Raw genomic sequence first — 16941 nt, 5'->3', positions numbered from 1 at the left:
AATGTTTAACTTAACTGAGTGACCTACTTTTGAGTGTCACATAGTTTGTCACTGTTAAAATGTCATAGTTTTGAACTTAGAATCAGCATTCTAGATGCATGTGTAAAAATTGTTAGTTTTATTTGAATGCAGAAAACTGGGTAACTAAAAGTGACATTAGCTGGGGCCTGGCTTAAGGAACTGAATTCTGCCTGACAACTTCCCCCCAATTGGAGTGAAACTGGATCCACAGCAGTTCTCAGGCCTGGCTGCATTCTGAGGGGAGGTTACCCCACTCTGATTGAATTACCAAGGGTCTGCTAGAGACTAAACAAAGGACCCAGGCAGAGGGTTTATTGGGGGAGGTCATAAATGAATTCCTCTTGAACAATGGGCCTTCCAGGGCCCAGGCAGATGGGTTATTGGGGGAATCGTAAAATAGCTTCATCTTGGCAGAAGCTGGGAGGGGCAGGGTCTCTGAGCTTGGCAGAAACTGGATAAACTGGTTTCTCCACGTTGTGACCTGGGAAGACACACCCCTGTTGGCCAGAATATGATTTTAAGAAAGATGTATAACTCATGGTGCGGACTTGTCAAAATTATTTAAATGATACCATAATTCTTGTGATTTTTCTGTGCACGTTTTAAGACACGTTTGGAATTTGTGTGATGTTCTGGGGCAAAACCCTGCTATTTATGTATACTACAGACTCTGTGTTTAAGCTAGAGACATGGGAATTTACTGGAGTATGTATGGACAGGCTGTGTATATGTGTATAATTTTTAATGAAAAACCAATATTGCAAAACCAGTTAAAAACGCAAAATGTTGCTGTTTCTGAATGCAAGCTCTTAGAAACATCAGAGTTTGAACAGAGTATACCTCATGTGATACGTGATGGGTGCATGCCATTTCAAACCACTGTGTATCTATGAAATATATCTTTAGGTCAAATATAGATTTGTGGGGAAACTGACCAGGGGAGGATCCTCTGACCCATAAAACCTACAGCATCACCATGACACACATTTCCCCCCCCCCCAATCAAAGCAGTGGGGAAAGCTTGGCCAATGGGCAGTTGAAAGAGGGGCTGGCTAGTGATGCTGCACACACACCCACTTTCAAAAGACATAAAAAGAGCCACTGGAAGCTAGAGAGGACATTTAATTCCATTTGCTGCGGAGCATGCTGACCGACGACTTCACATCCAGAGATTCTACACTTAGACTTCCAAGCTAAACAGAGACTACAGAACTTTGAACCAAGAAGGCCCACTGCAAGCAAAAGTATTTGTCAGCAAGCCCAAAAATCATTTGCAGACTATCAACAGCCGGGCGAGCTGTTTGAATTCCCTGCCTAGAACATTGCTGTGTCCGGAGAAAGCGGGACTAGGAGCCGTGCAGACCGGTGCTAGACCAGACCAGCAGAACCCAAGATCCAGGAGCAGTGCCGGTGACCCAGAAAGCAGAGCTGTACTCGGAACCGGAGACCAGATCGCTGTGAAGTGCTGTGCGCAGTGACCGGATCCGTGACAAAGTTGCCTTCCTGTCCAAAATCTCTTGTGAGTACTCAGAAAAACTCAGAACATATCCCTTAGTTTAATATAATATAATTCAATCTATTTAACCTAAGTAGAACTGTCACCTGTCATTTTCTAGCTGCAAGCTGTAACCTGCCGCTTTGAACTTTTAAAAGTTTTTTAAAATTTCAAATCCGAAAAACTACCTTTATTTACTCGTCCGTATCTCTGGAACCGTTTGGGCTAGGAACTTAACTTCCTCTGAAAGCTTAGAATCCCAGCTTTTCAACAAGCTTAGAACCGACTTGCTACTCCTTATACTTTTGCCGTAACCGTGATTCACGCATTCGCGAATTTTGCCGCGATTCGCGATTTGGTTAAAAATCCAGCCACGTGTGAAAACAGCAGCTTCCTTGCTTTCCTTTGCCAAAAATTCGTTTAACCTGCTAGTTACTCCTACATCCTTGCTAAAGTGAGCCTGAAGTCATCCCAAGTATATTTCACTCACCCTGAACCTCCTAAAGGGAATTAAAACCATTTTCAGCATATTCCTCACTTCATTGCCAGCACATATAAAAGCATTTTGGGCCTGTCTTTCAAACTTCTGTAGTCTAAGCTTGCTGGGGTGAACTGAATTACATTTAATTGCATTTCTAAGAACTGTGTGCTCTCCTCTTCATTTCCTTACATTGCATAAGGGGGGGAGTGGATTGCCAGAGAAAAGTGATTACATTGTTTTGTTGAAATCATATTGAGTATTTTCTGTATTGCATTTTCATTCAACATTGCATCCATCTGAAACTAGATAAAGCATTCTCTACCACCTTATTCTTCTGTTCCTATTCCCTAGCGTGCTACCTCATCCTTTATACTACTCCTGGGTAATCAAATCAGTTTATTAGCAGAACATTACCCATTGTTGTTAACTGCTCATGTTCTGAAGTGTGATATTAATTATTAATTTATTATAAAGTGTGATATATATATATATTGTTTACATTCTCAAATAAACCGTTTAAACTTGCTTGGCTCAGTGGGGTCAGGGGGGGGTTCCACGAGAGGGGTGTTATATAGGGGTAGTCATCCAGAACTCATGAACTGGACAGCATCCCAGACTAGACATTGACTTAGCTGTAGTGCTGGATTGAATCCTCTTACAAATTCCTGTGTTACATGTGATGTCTGGCTCACCTTTGCCTGCTCATGCTGTTGTATGTGTATGGATGGTGCTGGCAGTTGCAATATGGCTGTGGTATGGCTCATGTGTGCGAGTTGAAATGACATGTGTGTTGGGGATTGTGAAGACATGTCTGAGGTTTGCCAATGCCACTCATGTACAACTGTCATGTGTGCATGTGTCCATTGTACAGTGCCCTGATGCCTGTGTTTTATTTCTCCCTGTCTGCAGCGTCAACTGATGAAGAGGGCGGAGAAGGTACTGTGCAGCACAGCGGCGGGGATCCCACCACCAGCCGGAGACGCAAGGCCCGGCTCCCCTCCCATGTTGTGATCTCGTCGGGGAGTGAGGAGTCCGGTGCCGCGTCCCAGGCCGCAGCTGCCTGGGGGAGGTCCAAGAGGCGGAGGTTGGAGTTGGACTCCTCGGCAGCAGAAGGGGCAGCTGGGACCCCACAGGGCCCAACAGGGGAAGATGGCACGGAGTCATCCAGGTTGGTGGGGGGTTTGGTGGAGGAGGAGGCCGTGCAAGCAACAGAGACGGGGTCTGGAGGTAGGGATCCCACTGGTGCTAGTGGTGCAGTGCAGGACCAGGGACAGGAGGCAGCACAGGCCGCCGCGCAGGTGCCTGTGTGCAATCCTGTCCCTGATCCTGTCCCTGCATCATCTTGCACCAGCAGGGATGCCTACGTCCAGACCCGTTTTCAGGCAGGGGATGAGCTTACGTCAACTGGCCTTCATCTGCCTGCGGACGTGGCTATCCGGGTCCGGGTTGAGCCTGTTCTGAGTGGTGTGGCGTTGCGTCAACGGGCCATGCAAGGTGACCTACAGTCTTTTCATGAGGAGACTGCACGTCATCTCGAATGGCTCGTTGACCACGTCAGCCTGCTGGGACAGGTCACCCAGGCCAGATTCCTCCGTCTGATGGGGCTTGCTACGACCCCCTCCTCAACTGAACTCCCTACGCGCCATTCATCCTCCGTGCCATCTTCCCACCCATCAGTCACCTGGGTGCCCTGTGGAGCTGCCTCTGACGGTGCGGCCAGGCTGGTCGAGGAGGCATCCCTGCCACAGTCGGGAGTCGGACGTCCAGCAGGGGTGGCCACATCAACGACTGAACCCCAGCCGGCGGAGGATGTGCAGGCAGCAGGAGGCAGTGCATGGGCAGAGGCACAGCAGCAGCAGCAACGTGGTGGGAGCCATGAAGACTCGGGGCCTTCAACATCGGAGGGGTAGGCATCGGAAGGAGGGCAGGAGGACCCAGGACAGAGAGTGTCTTCCGTGTGGCAGCGGTTGGGCCACGCCATAGATGCGAAGCGGCAGCGGGCGGAAGAGGCACGGCTTACAATGGTCAGGGCGGAGAACTCCATGCGGAGGGCCCTGAGGCGGGCCGAGTGCCTCGAGGCAATCCGCAGGGGTTTGGAGGTGGACACGTCGACAGGCCTGCGGACCCTCGGGGCCATGGAGGAGGACCGCCTCCGGGACATTGAGCAGGAGTTCGATGATGCCCTGGCCCGGGACATCCAAAAGTGAGCCGTCAAACTAGCCCACTGCCCTTGTACATAGTTATGTAGGTAGTGTTAGGTTTCATTTTTTTGGATTTATTTTGGACCTTTTGGACATTGGCCACATTTTTGTATATAGTTTATTTTATTAGTTAGTGTAGTTAGATAGGTTTCCTTTCTTTTGTTGGGATAATGGACCCTGGCTTGTTTGTATGTACATAGTTCACTATTGGATTGTATTTTTCTTTCACATTTTAACCATGGAGCAATGGCTTTCTTTTTTATTTCCCATTGGATTTTGTTTTGTGGACAGTGACTTTGGACACCATTACTTTGGATTTTGATTTTTGGTTTTGCTTTTTTTCACGGACATGCTTCTTTTCATTTTTGTGCATTCCCATTTATGTTTCTTTATTTTTGATTCTATTTATGTTTCCTTTAATACATATTTTTTTTATCAGACTTCAATGTGTAGTATCATCTCATTGGTTTCATGCATATCATGATATGGGTTTTGAGATTCACTGACACCCATTCGGTGTATGTGAGGGAAATGTGTTTGTTTCGGAACTTGCAATTGGTGTTCTGTCATGTAATTGCCAATTATGAGTGGGTGGATGCAATACTCGGTGGGTGTTTTGCATTTGGAGGCTGACCATAGGGACCAGGGATCTAGATTGTGATGACATGTTGGCTGGGGAACATGAGTTGGACATGGGTGGGGGCCTGCTGGCAGGTGCCCCTGCACTGCTGGGGGGTGGGGGTGGTGGGGAACATGAGTTGGACATGGGTGGGGGCCTGGTGGCGGGTGCCCCTGCACTGCTGCGGGATGGGGGGGGTGGGAGACATGGGTGGGGGCCTGCTAGCAGGTGCCCCTGCACTGCTGGGGGGGTGGGGAACATGAGTTGGACATGGGTGGGGGCCTGCTGGCAGGTGACCCACAGTGCTGGGGGGTGGGGGCATGGGTTGTGGGCCTGGTGGTGGGTGCCCCTGCACTTCTGGGGGTTGGGGGGGTGGGAGACATGGGTGGGGGCCTGCTCGCAGGTGCCCCTGCACTGCTGGGGGTGGGGGGGTTGGGAACATGAGTTGGACATGGGTGGGGGCCTGGTGGTGGGTGCCCCTGCACTGCTGGGGGGTGGGGGGGAGGGAGACATGGGTGGGGGCCTGCTGGCAGGTGCCCCACAGTGCTGGGGGGCAGGGGGGGGTGGGGAACATGAGTTAGACATGGGTGGGGGCCTGGTGGTGGGTGCCCCTGCACTGCTGGGGGGGTGGGAGACATGGGTGGGGGCCTGCTGGCAGGTGCCCAACAGTGCTGGGGGTGGCGGTGGTGGGGAACATGAGTTGGACATGGGTGGGGGCCTGCTGGCAGGTGCCCCACAGTGCTGGGGGGTGGGGGCGTGGGAGACATGGGTGGGGGCCTGGTGGAGGGTGCCCCTGGTGGCTGGGGGTGCAGGGGGACATGCATTGGTGGGCAGTAGTGCAAGTTGACATGTGGGTTGGCTGAGGGGCATGGCCATGGTGGATGGGGTGCCTGCAGGACATGTGCAGGGTAGGCACCTGTGGTGTGAGCCACCTGCAGGGGCCATGGAGGGTGTAGAGGGAACACCTGGGAGGACCCACACGTGCAATTCACGTGTGGTGCTCCCCGCGCACCCCTGTAATACACGTACCCTGATGGAATCGCGTGTGGAACTTCCCGCGCACCCCTGGAATACATGTACCCTGCTGATGTTGCGTGTGATACTTCCCCCGCACCCCGAAGTACACGTACCCTGATGAGATTGCGTGTGGAACTTCCCGCGCACCCCTGATATACACGTACCCTGCTGATGTCGCGTGTGAAACTTCCCCCCGCACCCAGAAATACATGTACCCTGCTGAAATCGCATGTGGAACTTCCCGCGCACCCCTGAAATACACGTACCCTGCTGGAATCGCGTGTGGAACTTCCCGCGCACCCCTGAAATACACGTACCCTGCTGGAATCGCGTGTGGAACTTCCCGCGCACCCCTGAAATACGCGTACCCTGCTCGCACGGGGCCAATCGCGTCTGGAACTTCCCACGCACCCCTGAAATACAAGTACCCTGCTGATGTCGCGTGTGAAACTTCCCCCGCACCCCAAAATACACGTACCCTGCTGAAATCGCATGTGGAACTTCCCGCGCACCACTAAAATACGCGTACCCTGCTAAAATTGCATGTGGAACTTCCCGCGCACCCCTGAAATACACTTACCCTGCTGGAATTGTGTGTGGAACTTCCCGCGCACCCCTGAAATACGCGTACCCTGCTCGCACGGGGCCAATCGCGTGTAGATCTTCCCACGCACTCCTGAAATACACGTACCCTGCTGATGTCGCGTGTGAAACTTCCCCCGCACCCTGAAATACACGTACCCTGCTGAAATCACGTGTGGAACTTCCCGCGCACCCCTGAAATACGCATACCCTGCTGGAATCGCGTGTGGAACTTCCCACGCACCCCTGAAATACGCGTACCCTGTTCGCACGGGGCCAATCGCGTGAGGTACTTCCCGCGCACCCCAGTGATACACGTAGCCCGCTTGCCGTGCTGGTACAGGGTTAGCGCAGCCCTTTGCGCTGGATTGGGGATTTTGATGGCTTTTCCCTGCGCGAGAGGCGTTCTTGGGGGCGTAACTGGCGCTGCTGCAGGGTCGCTGTGCCACGGCTGGTTTTGGTGGCTGGAATCCATGAATACGCTGTGCGCGGAAATGGATTTTAGCACACGCGGCTGGCGCAGGGATTCACACACGCACACTGTGCGCCAGCCGCGTGCGCCACTTGTGCGCTGCATTCTATGAATTACCCCCCTAATGTTTATGATGGTTTTTATTTAAACAAAAGTATCCAACAATGGGCCTCATTACGACCCAGGCGGTAAGTTACCGCCTGGGCCGTGACTTTACCACCATGGCGTAAACTACATTTACGCCATGGTGGTTGGCGGACTTACCGCCCCATTCCGACCTTGGCGGGGCGGTAAGTCCCCAATCACCATTTACCCTTCCCCATTCCCATTTTTGCCCCATAGGGCATAATGGGAGTGGGGAAGGCGTTAATTACGCCACCGTAAATTACGGTGGCGTAATTAACTCCATGGTCCCTTAGCGCCATGGATTTTAACACCTGCTAAAAGCAGGTGTTAAATCCGCCATGGCGCTAAGGGACCTCGTACTAAGGCGGTAAGGGTCGGCGCTGTTTACGCTGCCGTAAACCCCTTACCGCCTGGGTCGTAATGAGGCCCAATGTAACTTAAAACAGTCTAACATTCCTTTGGACTCCAGGTTACAGGTGTGATTTGTCAATTAGCCTTGACTGACTTCAAATGAGGGACATGCCTGAACTTTGCGGTACTTTACAGGCATCTTCTTCGTCTCAGTACTAGAGTGGTGAAATGACACATTACTGTTCACTACTCCTAATCGACTCTTCCTTGTCCCAGTACTGTAGTAGGTCGAATGAGGAACATTGAGGGGAGTTGTTTTACAGTAGCACATAAAGGCAAAGGGGGGGGTTAGGTTGGTTTTCACAGGGAAAAGGGGGATACCATGTCTCGCCTGTCAAAACTCTTTTCCCAATCCCCAGGAACCCTCCACCCAGGTGATGCTCCCAGGCTTCTCCACCCCCTCGGTCGGGATGCCAATGTGATGGCCTTTCCCTGGCCTCCTGAGCAGAGGATCCAGGGGGAGTGGGAGTGAGGATACCCTCAGATTTTTCACAGGGGGCAATTAGACAATGTTAGGTGGGTGTGTTGCTTGCCCAGGAAGAGCAAAGATCACCAGCTGAAACATTGGCATGAACATTCGATCTGCTTCCTGGCCAGTTGTAATATGCAGAATTAGTTTCAATAACAATAAATACATGGATGAGGGTTAGGGTTCAACACCTCTATATTACATGTAGTGTTCCCCAAACCCCATGAGCATCTCCTTGCTTCCGTTTCCATTCCTTCTTTGCACACCCCAGTATGCCCCTCCCATTTTGACTATTGTCCGACCCTATGCTGGCCCGCATAACATCGAACCCGCCACTCCCCCTGCATCACTATAAAGGTAAACCACGGCACCTCTTGCAGCACCCCCAGATTCCCAGAAGATGGCAAAGCATTAACTGAGAAGTCATCATTTCAGTCAATGCAGAAAGCTTCAGCCCTTCACTCACGTCCAGCAGGGAATGAGGAGGGGGTGCACTTGAGCTTGCAGCTCATATGAATAAGATGATCACTCGCTAGTGTCCCGGGAAATGAAGACGACCTCCACCCACGCAAGCAAGAGGAAATTGAATGCAAACATCAATGGCGCCTGCCTAGCATGTGCCCAGGGTACTGTCGATCTTCTAGAAAGACAGGAAGCACAACTGGAAGTCCAGGAGTCTACAGAGATGCTTATGCACCTGCATCTGAAAATGGCAGGGACATTTAATAAAATAAATAAAAAAGAGCTCCTATCCCAGTGATCCAACAAACTCAAACTAAGTACTGGAATGAGGAAGAGGAATTTGGAGGTAATGGCAGTAACATGAGTTAATGTCAACATGTAAAGATTCTAACTCTTTCCTTCATTGAACCCTGTGACATATGTTGTGCCGACAGGGTTTGTTTTCCAAAAACAGTGATCGTATGTGTCATTCTCACATTGGGCCAAGTTGGGTGTCCTCACTCCTTGCAAGCCTGGAGGTTGGACCTGATGAAGAGGTAGGAGGCAGTCTATGATACGTTGCTGGTACTGGGCTGTGTTTGCCTGAATTCAGAAACTGAAATCAAAATAGTTTCACTGAATTATTGTCTTTGTTAAACAATTAACCAATTAAAGTGCAATTAAGGCTGCCGACACAACCGCACTTGGATAATCGTTGCCCATTTAGTAGGGCAGAGGGGGGCATTGGGTAGACTAAGAGAAGTGGGAGTGGTGCATACTTGTGCGTGCTATGTGAAGTAATTACTTCATTCAGGTGACCACAATGTGTTTTCTTTTTTCAATGAGTTTCAGTCAAGATAATGCATTTAAACCCATGTTAGATGTTATTAAGATTAATTTTGCAGGCTGTTAAGGATTCCAATCGGGCGTCACACACTGGACCAGGACACTTGGTCTTAGCCTGGAATGTAGTGCTCACTAGGAATGCTTTTTCTTTAATTTCAACAAATTCAAATTGAGCCGGTACCCTACCTGTCTCACACCCATTTTACCCCAGGTCACGATGGACCGTGAAACAGGCTGGTTGGTGAAAATACAATATATATATATATATATATATTTTTTTAATTCACAAAAATCACACACATTTTTATACTGGGCAGCAATCACCAATGGCGTGATAATGACAATGGAAATGAAAGCAATGCCCTTGGTTAACCTTCTAGTAGAACATATCCAAAACACCAATGAATAGGAGCACTTTTTGAATTAGGATGGATAGCACCCAAATTAAGGTTTCCCCCTGCAATGTTCAGCAACCCACAAATAATCGAATTCTGAGTGGATAGAAAGAAGCAGCAGGTAGTCAGGGATAAAATGAAGCAAACAGAATCAGAATAAGAGGCAAAAACGGATCTTAATCCCTTTGCAAAGGCCTAAAAATGACACTCGGATTTTGGTAAATAATTAATTATATGTGTGTTTAAATAAGGATATGCATATGTTATATCACAGTATCAGGTATTGTATTTCACTAGCAACTATAAGGTAAGGTATCTGAAAAGCATACAGTTCACAAATCAGGTTGAAATTGAAAACCCATTGCCGCCGGATTCACACGTGGAATAGTTGCATTTACACTTTTTCAGCTTTAAATGTTAAAAACGGTATTTACAAAAATGGGTGAAAAACACTGTATTCAAATGCTGTTTTGGGCTGGGGAACAGAGGTACATCACAGTGATAATGAATAGATGAAAGGAGGAGTATAGCTGTTGAATTGAGAGAGATTTGGAAGGTAGAATGAGGTTTGTTTTTAGGAAAATAAGAAAATCGGTTTTGGTTTTGAAAGAAAGGCAAATTTTACTTAAACTAAATTATTTAGACTAGATTGTTAAAGAGGGACACAGTAAGATCCAAGGTTGATTTGCGACGTCAACCTTGTCACCCCAGTGTTTAACTTTATGTGGAAATTAGTTTGATTACTGAAAATATGGGCTTATGATCTACACAAGATAGAATTAATAGAGAGATGGTGCTAGCACTTACAACATCAAGGACAGGGTGCACAGAGAATTCTAACAGTTTTGACAAGTTACCAGGGCAAGGATAGGATTGATTAGAGAGTGAAATAAAGACAAAAGTCAAGATGGGGTAGACTATGTGTTATGGGATGTGGGGGATATTCACAGTTCACTTTTGAGTCTGGGATTTTGGACAGTCAACCAGTTCTGGTCGCAAAAGATTCTGGTCATCTGATAGCATACTCTCCTGGCAAAAGACAGCTGGGCAAAGGTCTGGTCACCGGATAATCAGGAGAGCTGGATGGAAGGGTTGCAGCGGGCATGCATTTAGTGGGCAAGAAGCCGGTCTGGTTCAGGGTGCTTCCCAAAAGAATACCACAGCTTCTCCTTTTGGGTCTTGGGATTTTTAGTGGGGTTTCAAGATTGAGGCTTTGCTGGGATGGTCAGCAATGCTTTGGCCTTCCTGGGATAGGATCAGCTATGCTTTGGCTTTGCAGCGGGGTTTGGAATCAGCTATGCTTTGGCTTTGCAGTGGGATCTGGAGTCTGGCAAGATGAAGGTAGAAGATCAGGAACGCAGAAGCAGGAAATTCAGGAAAGAGTCTGTCTAGAGTTTTGTCAGCCACCCATTTTATGGGGCATGGTGACATCATAGAATTATACGGCAGGGCAGGCTTAGCTAAGCATGCCACTAAACAACTGGATTGGTCAGGGGAAATAGTTACCGCCTTCCTATCCGCTGTTTGGGTTTCAAGAACATGATGTCAGATTTATGATGTGAGTTTTACAATGTCCAGAACCGCCCACAGTTACTTTAGGTAATATCCATTGTTGACTTAAATGGCACATTTTTACAGTTGTGGTATCTTAACAAATTACATAAGCAGGTTACATATTTTATGCAGCACATGCCAGTCCAACTCTACAGTTTATCAGACTATGGCCCTCATTACAACCCCCGCGCTAAACCATGGCGCTATTAGCACCATGGTTGGTGCCGGTGTTGTAACAAGTCCGCCATGGTGGAATGGGGAAATACTGCCCCATTCCAAGGTTGGCGGGGCGGTATTTCCCCATTTCACCATGACCCTTCCCCATTCCCATTTTCACCACATAGGGCTCAATGGGACTGGGGAAGGCGCTAAGTACGGTACCGCAAATTGCAGTACCGTAATTAGCACCGAGGTCCCTTTGCGGCACCCTACTTTAACGGCTGGTAAAACCAGCCGTTAAGGTCAGGTCCCGCAAAGCGACCTCGTAATCAGGCATTAAGGGTTTAACGGCACCGACACCTTTTACGGCGCCGTTAAACCCTTAACGCCAGGGTCATAATGACCCCCTATGTTTTGCCCTTCTACCAATTTTTTGCACTTTTTAGTGAGAAATATATTACTTAAAATTCTATAACTATAAGTGTGTGTACACATTATCATAGGACAGAGTTCTGCTAATTTTTAACATTCCATTATGTGTCCTTTCCCCATGATTCACATTTGTCTGGCATTTGTGTCCCATACATGCTACTGACAGCCAAGATATCTGATTTGAAAGCCACTGAAATTACAGTTAAACTGTATAATTTTTTACATTTCTGCAAAGTCCTGTTGCAAAGATAAAACTCTTAAAAGTATCTTAATAAAATAGCTGTTTAAAACAAATTGTCAGTATTGTCCTCCAAATATGGGTGTGCCTTTCCAGGCTACCCCCCTTAGACCAGGGTTGTCAGGGAATTTTTTTTTAAGCTTCTTGTAGAAGTCACAGGGTGGTGTGATTTTCTTTTTCACATACTCGTGTCCCCTATTACAAGAGCCCTCAGCCCAGACGAAAGTCTGATGAGTATGTGAACTTCCTTTGTCTTGGTCAGTCAAAGTTTTCCAACCTAGTAATTATCAGTCAAGTGTCCTGGAAATGTATGGTGGTTCCCTTTTGGGGGAAGCCTTACATTTGCCAACAGGAAAAACCTGTTTTGGAGCTCGCAAAATCCAGCCAATGCAGTATAATTCCTTTAATTTCTTAGATTTTGTCCTGAATCAAAAACAAGCCTGTTGAATAAAACATCCCACGTATGTTTCCCAGTAACCAACCCCTTAACATTGCTAGATAATAACAGGGCCTTATCCAACATACACTTTTATACAAATATTTTTCTTTATTTGCAAAAGTACATTTAAACATGTGGGGCTGCTATCATTTTCCTTTCAAATTTGGTTTAGGCTTCCCTCTGGATTCCCACATTGTTTTGTAGCCAGGGTTAGCTTCTTGTATGCAGCAATGGGTTTAAAACACAGATGCACTGAAATTGACATTGGCCCAGAAAGCCAGGACCTTTTTGACACATTGATCTTTGATAGTTTGTAGTCCAAAAGTAAAGTGTTTCCTGTGTAGCTGAAGTAAAGCTTATTTTGATTCCTTCAGAGCTGAACAACACCCTGTCATTCAGGGATGCTTCTCTTGTCTGCTGGGGCAAGATGTGAATTTGAATGGGCATGGCAGGGTCTCTTTAATAAGAGTATTTTGATGAGGAATCAGAGGAAAAGAGCATCAGATTGGCATTATTTTTAAAAGTGAATATTTCCCTTTTTCAATGGGTACTTTCTGCTTGCAGCAAAGCAGCTCTGCTTTTTCACTCCCCTTCTTTGATACATGTCAGAACACACTGGCAGGCTTTTTCAGTGTGCCCCCTTGTTCCATCCGGCCGATATGTGCTTGGCAAGATGGTGCAGCCATCTTTTTGTTGCTTCAAAACGCAGTTTTGGTGTGAGGCAGTGGTGCTCTCAGGAGCCAGTGCAGCCATTTTGCTTTTTCTGCTGAAGTGCAGCTGTTAGCTATCTAAGGTTGTACCTCTTAACATGTATGTAATTAATGTATAGAGGCAACCACCCCAGTACTCAACATGCAGATAACAGAAATAATGACCCACTGACCTGGTCTTCGTATCCTGCTTGAAGAAAGGAGAAGCTCACCTGATGCATTCTCTCCAAGTCTGGGCAACTGGCACGGAGAGAGTGCGCCAGGGAAACCCTTGTGGGGGAGAGAACCCTGTGCTGCTTGAGAATGGCCGTAACTTGGCCATGGACTGTAGTTTTGAGAATGTAGAGTAAACCCAACAGGATAGTGAGGAGCGGTGCGCTGTTAAGTCTCTTAACCCACAGGAAGACTGTAAAATAAAGGAAAAGATTAGAGAGTGTTAATGATGTTGGTGTCTGTTCCTGTCAGATGTGATGCGTACCTCTCTGTGGAGCGGAAGGGACCTTTGGTAAGGAGTTGGGAGGCGGGACCTTGAATGCCAGTAATCAGGCAGGATCCTTGAGCATTTAGGATTGGGAGAATGCAGAAAGAGAGAAAGAAATGTGTAGTTGTAATCCCAACCTACCGGAAAGGCAATTCCCCAAGAATGAAACAGATGCGGAGGAGTCCACAGAGAAACCGTGTTGGGTGCTGGGTATTGGAGTCCCAGCTAGCGCGGTCACAAACACAGTTTAAAGATAGATTAGAATGTCACCTCGAGCAAGAGATGACTTACGTTGATGTAGCTATAAGGAAATAGGGCACCTACGTTATTGAATGGATATGCAGCAGATTGTTCGGTAGCCAACGCACTGCTGTGCGGATTCCAGAATCAGATGTACTGTGTCCGGGTGTGGAGGAGGATCTCCATCCACTCCAACCTGCAGAACTGAACCATCACTGGGAGAAGCAGACGCCATCTTGGGAGGAGTCACTTGAATGCAGGCCGAGTGATGCCAACAGCGCCACAAACACCAGCCCCATAGTATCATCATAACAGCAGCTTTGTTATGGAAGGGAGTATAGCTAAGTGGGTAAATGTATCCCACAATGCTGAGAATTATAGACTACCTCTGCTGATGTACAAAACAACAAAATAAAGCTATTTTCATCCTCATTTTTACTCATCATGTTACTATAATGATTTAAATATTGTCAGGTTGTTTTTTATGGGATAAGAGCACACATCAAGACATCTCTTATAAAACGTAATGTTCTTTTATTTTATCTTCGTTTTCTTACACTTGACTGCCATGATTCCACCCCTATTCCCACCACAGCATTGCACCCCTTTCCACTTCCTACACCATGGAATCCATAATTGTTCCCCATTTTCAACATTGTAGAAAGTAGAGGGTGCCATTGGACAGCAATTGCAATAGGTCAATCTAATCTACGTATAATAAAAGACCAGATGTATGTTTGTCCGATGCCGTCATGCACAGTGGAGGCTGCCTGAACACACAGAATGCTCCATTAGAGGGAGCTGTTGCCTTAGGATAGATATACAGTGGTCCAATTCTTACAGCTTCAGCCTGCTGTCACTGCTAGAGGAAGCTATAGGCTTAGGGTACGTAGTGGTCCTACTGTGTCAATGAAAACCTGCACTTTGGCCCGTGTACACGAGCCTGTACATTATTAGGCCAACAATATAATAAACGGCCAGATGTATGTTTGTCCAATGCAGTAGCTTCCACTGTTGTCACTGCTAGAGGGAGCTGTTGGCTTAGGATATATAGTGGCCCGACTGTGTAAATGAAAACCTGCACTTTGGCCCATGTACACTAGTTAGGAGAATAACTTGTAATATGCTTGCTTATTGTTCTTTTATGCAGGGTAATTTCCTGTTCTAGTCACTTGATTGGTCAATGTAACTTTACTCTTATGTGTGTGTTTAAGCTTCTCTAAAATATAACGATGGGAAAGGCTTAACGTAAAGTGCACAGTTTGTGGGGTCATGTAATGGGGGTGAGAATTTCTATTAATACTCCCCTTTGCTGGATTTTATGTTCCTGTGCTTCATCACTCACCTCCGCAGGCCTTAAGGGGTGACACCACGCGGCATGAGGCAAGTCGCATTGCAGTACAGAAACTACACTCCCTGGGGCTTTGAGGCTTATTCTAAGAGCTCTAGAGGCCAAAGTCCTCTAGGTTTGGGGTTTAAACATGGCATGGGTGCCACTACCCGAAAAGACCCTGGCCAATCCGTTGTGACCCTTGGTCCTCCCATCAAAACACTGCTAATTGCACGTGTGCAGGCCCCACATACTGTCTCCATTTACTTCTACCAACCATCCAGCCTGCGTGTGAAGAAGCCTGCGGGCAAGCACTGTCGGCAAAACGAACTGGTGAACGTCAGCGACACGTGTGAGCGCCCCTGGCCCACACCCATTGTGGATTTGTGAGCAAATTCAATTCAGGTAAGAAGGAGCCTGAGCTGAGGCCGCCGCTGCCCCGCTTCACAGATAGCTGATTGGCAATGATGAACGGATCCCAGTACAGCACAGTGATCACGATCCCCTTAAGGCACGGCTGGCAGTGCCAGCGAAGCAGTTCCATTAATACCACCTGAAGCAGTAGCAGGGCTGCCTACCAACAGCCGGGACTGCTCTGACCCGGTCGTCGCAGGGCTCCCGAGACGCCCGCCACCGCTTCCGCTGAAAACCACAGCTGCGTCCTGCAAGATTGTGCACATTAATTATAAGGGTGGAAGTGTAGCTCAAAGACTTTGCATGAGTCAGCCCCAGGCGAGTGGTGTAGTGCATCTGGCACTACTTAAAGCAAACATGGACAGAAGGGATGCAGGAGACAAGTGGGTTTCTTTCTTCTTCTCTATTTAAGAGCTTATCTACGCCCCACTGGCTTCCTTCAAGGCTTTCCATTACTCTGTGCTTCTAAAGATGCACATTCTAATGCAAGAGGCATCCTATCACCATTCTACCTGATGTGCTCTACTTTCTGGTGTTACATACTGATGAATGTCACCCATCTCCCTTCTTTAGAGATTTTTCTCACAACAGAATACCGATCGTTCACCGTGGGTTCATAAGTGTAGTTTGGGTTTCACTTGTGACATCTCTGTTACCCATGAGCCACTTTCCCGAAAGGACCTAATACACGTGTATCAATATTTATTCTGATTCCTGTGCATTTGTTTAACAATTGGAGATATACTTTCAATGCAGCTTGTTCTAAAGCCACTGAATACAGTCTTTTGTTTTTCATTTAGTGCATTTCTCACAAAAATTGTGAAAATCATTGCACTTTTTCATAACTGATGACACAGAGAAAAATGTGTTTTTCTTGGCAAAGGAAACTGTTGTAATGTGCTTTGTGTGTGTATGTAGTGTCCCGTGAAGGAAGGGAGATGTTTTGTAATGTGCTTGTGAGTATTGGCAGAAGCTTGTGATGTCATGTAGAATATTCTTGTGTGGATGAGAGAATGTTGGCGATGAGAGATCCTAGCCCAGGCAGCTAGCGAGAGCCCTGCCTGGGTGATGGGTGCCAGTGTCTGTTCTATGTGTCTTATGTAACTGTAACCAAAGAAGATGCTAATAAAGCTAAGAGGAACATACCATGAAGACTAGGAGGTCACTTTATTTCATTGGAGATGAGGAAAAAGAACCTACATGAGAAAGTAAAGAAGTAAAGTTACCTGGCTGCTGTGGGGGGTACAGCAAGAAGGAAGAGCAACGCACTGCCCCCAAACAAGTAAGTCCCATCACCCAGGGCAATAAGGGGGAGAACGTTGGCCCCATAAGTGAAGAAGTAAAGGGGGCCAGAAGAAAGAAGTCTTC

This window comes from Ambystoma mexicanum, chromosome 1p, assembly GCF_040938575.1.
Source record: "Ambystoma mexicanum isolate Mex_15411 chromosome 1p, UKY_AmexF1_1, whole genome shotgun sequence".
NCBI lineage: Eukaryota > Metazoa > Chordata > Amphibia > Caudata > Ambystomatidae > Ambystoma > Ambystoma mexicanum.
Note: the sequence above shows the minus strand (reverse complement) of the source record.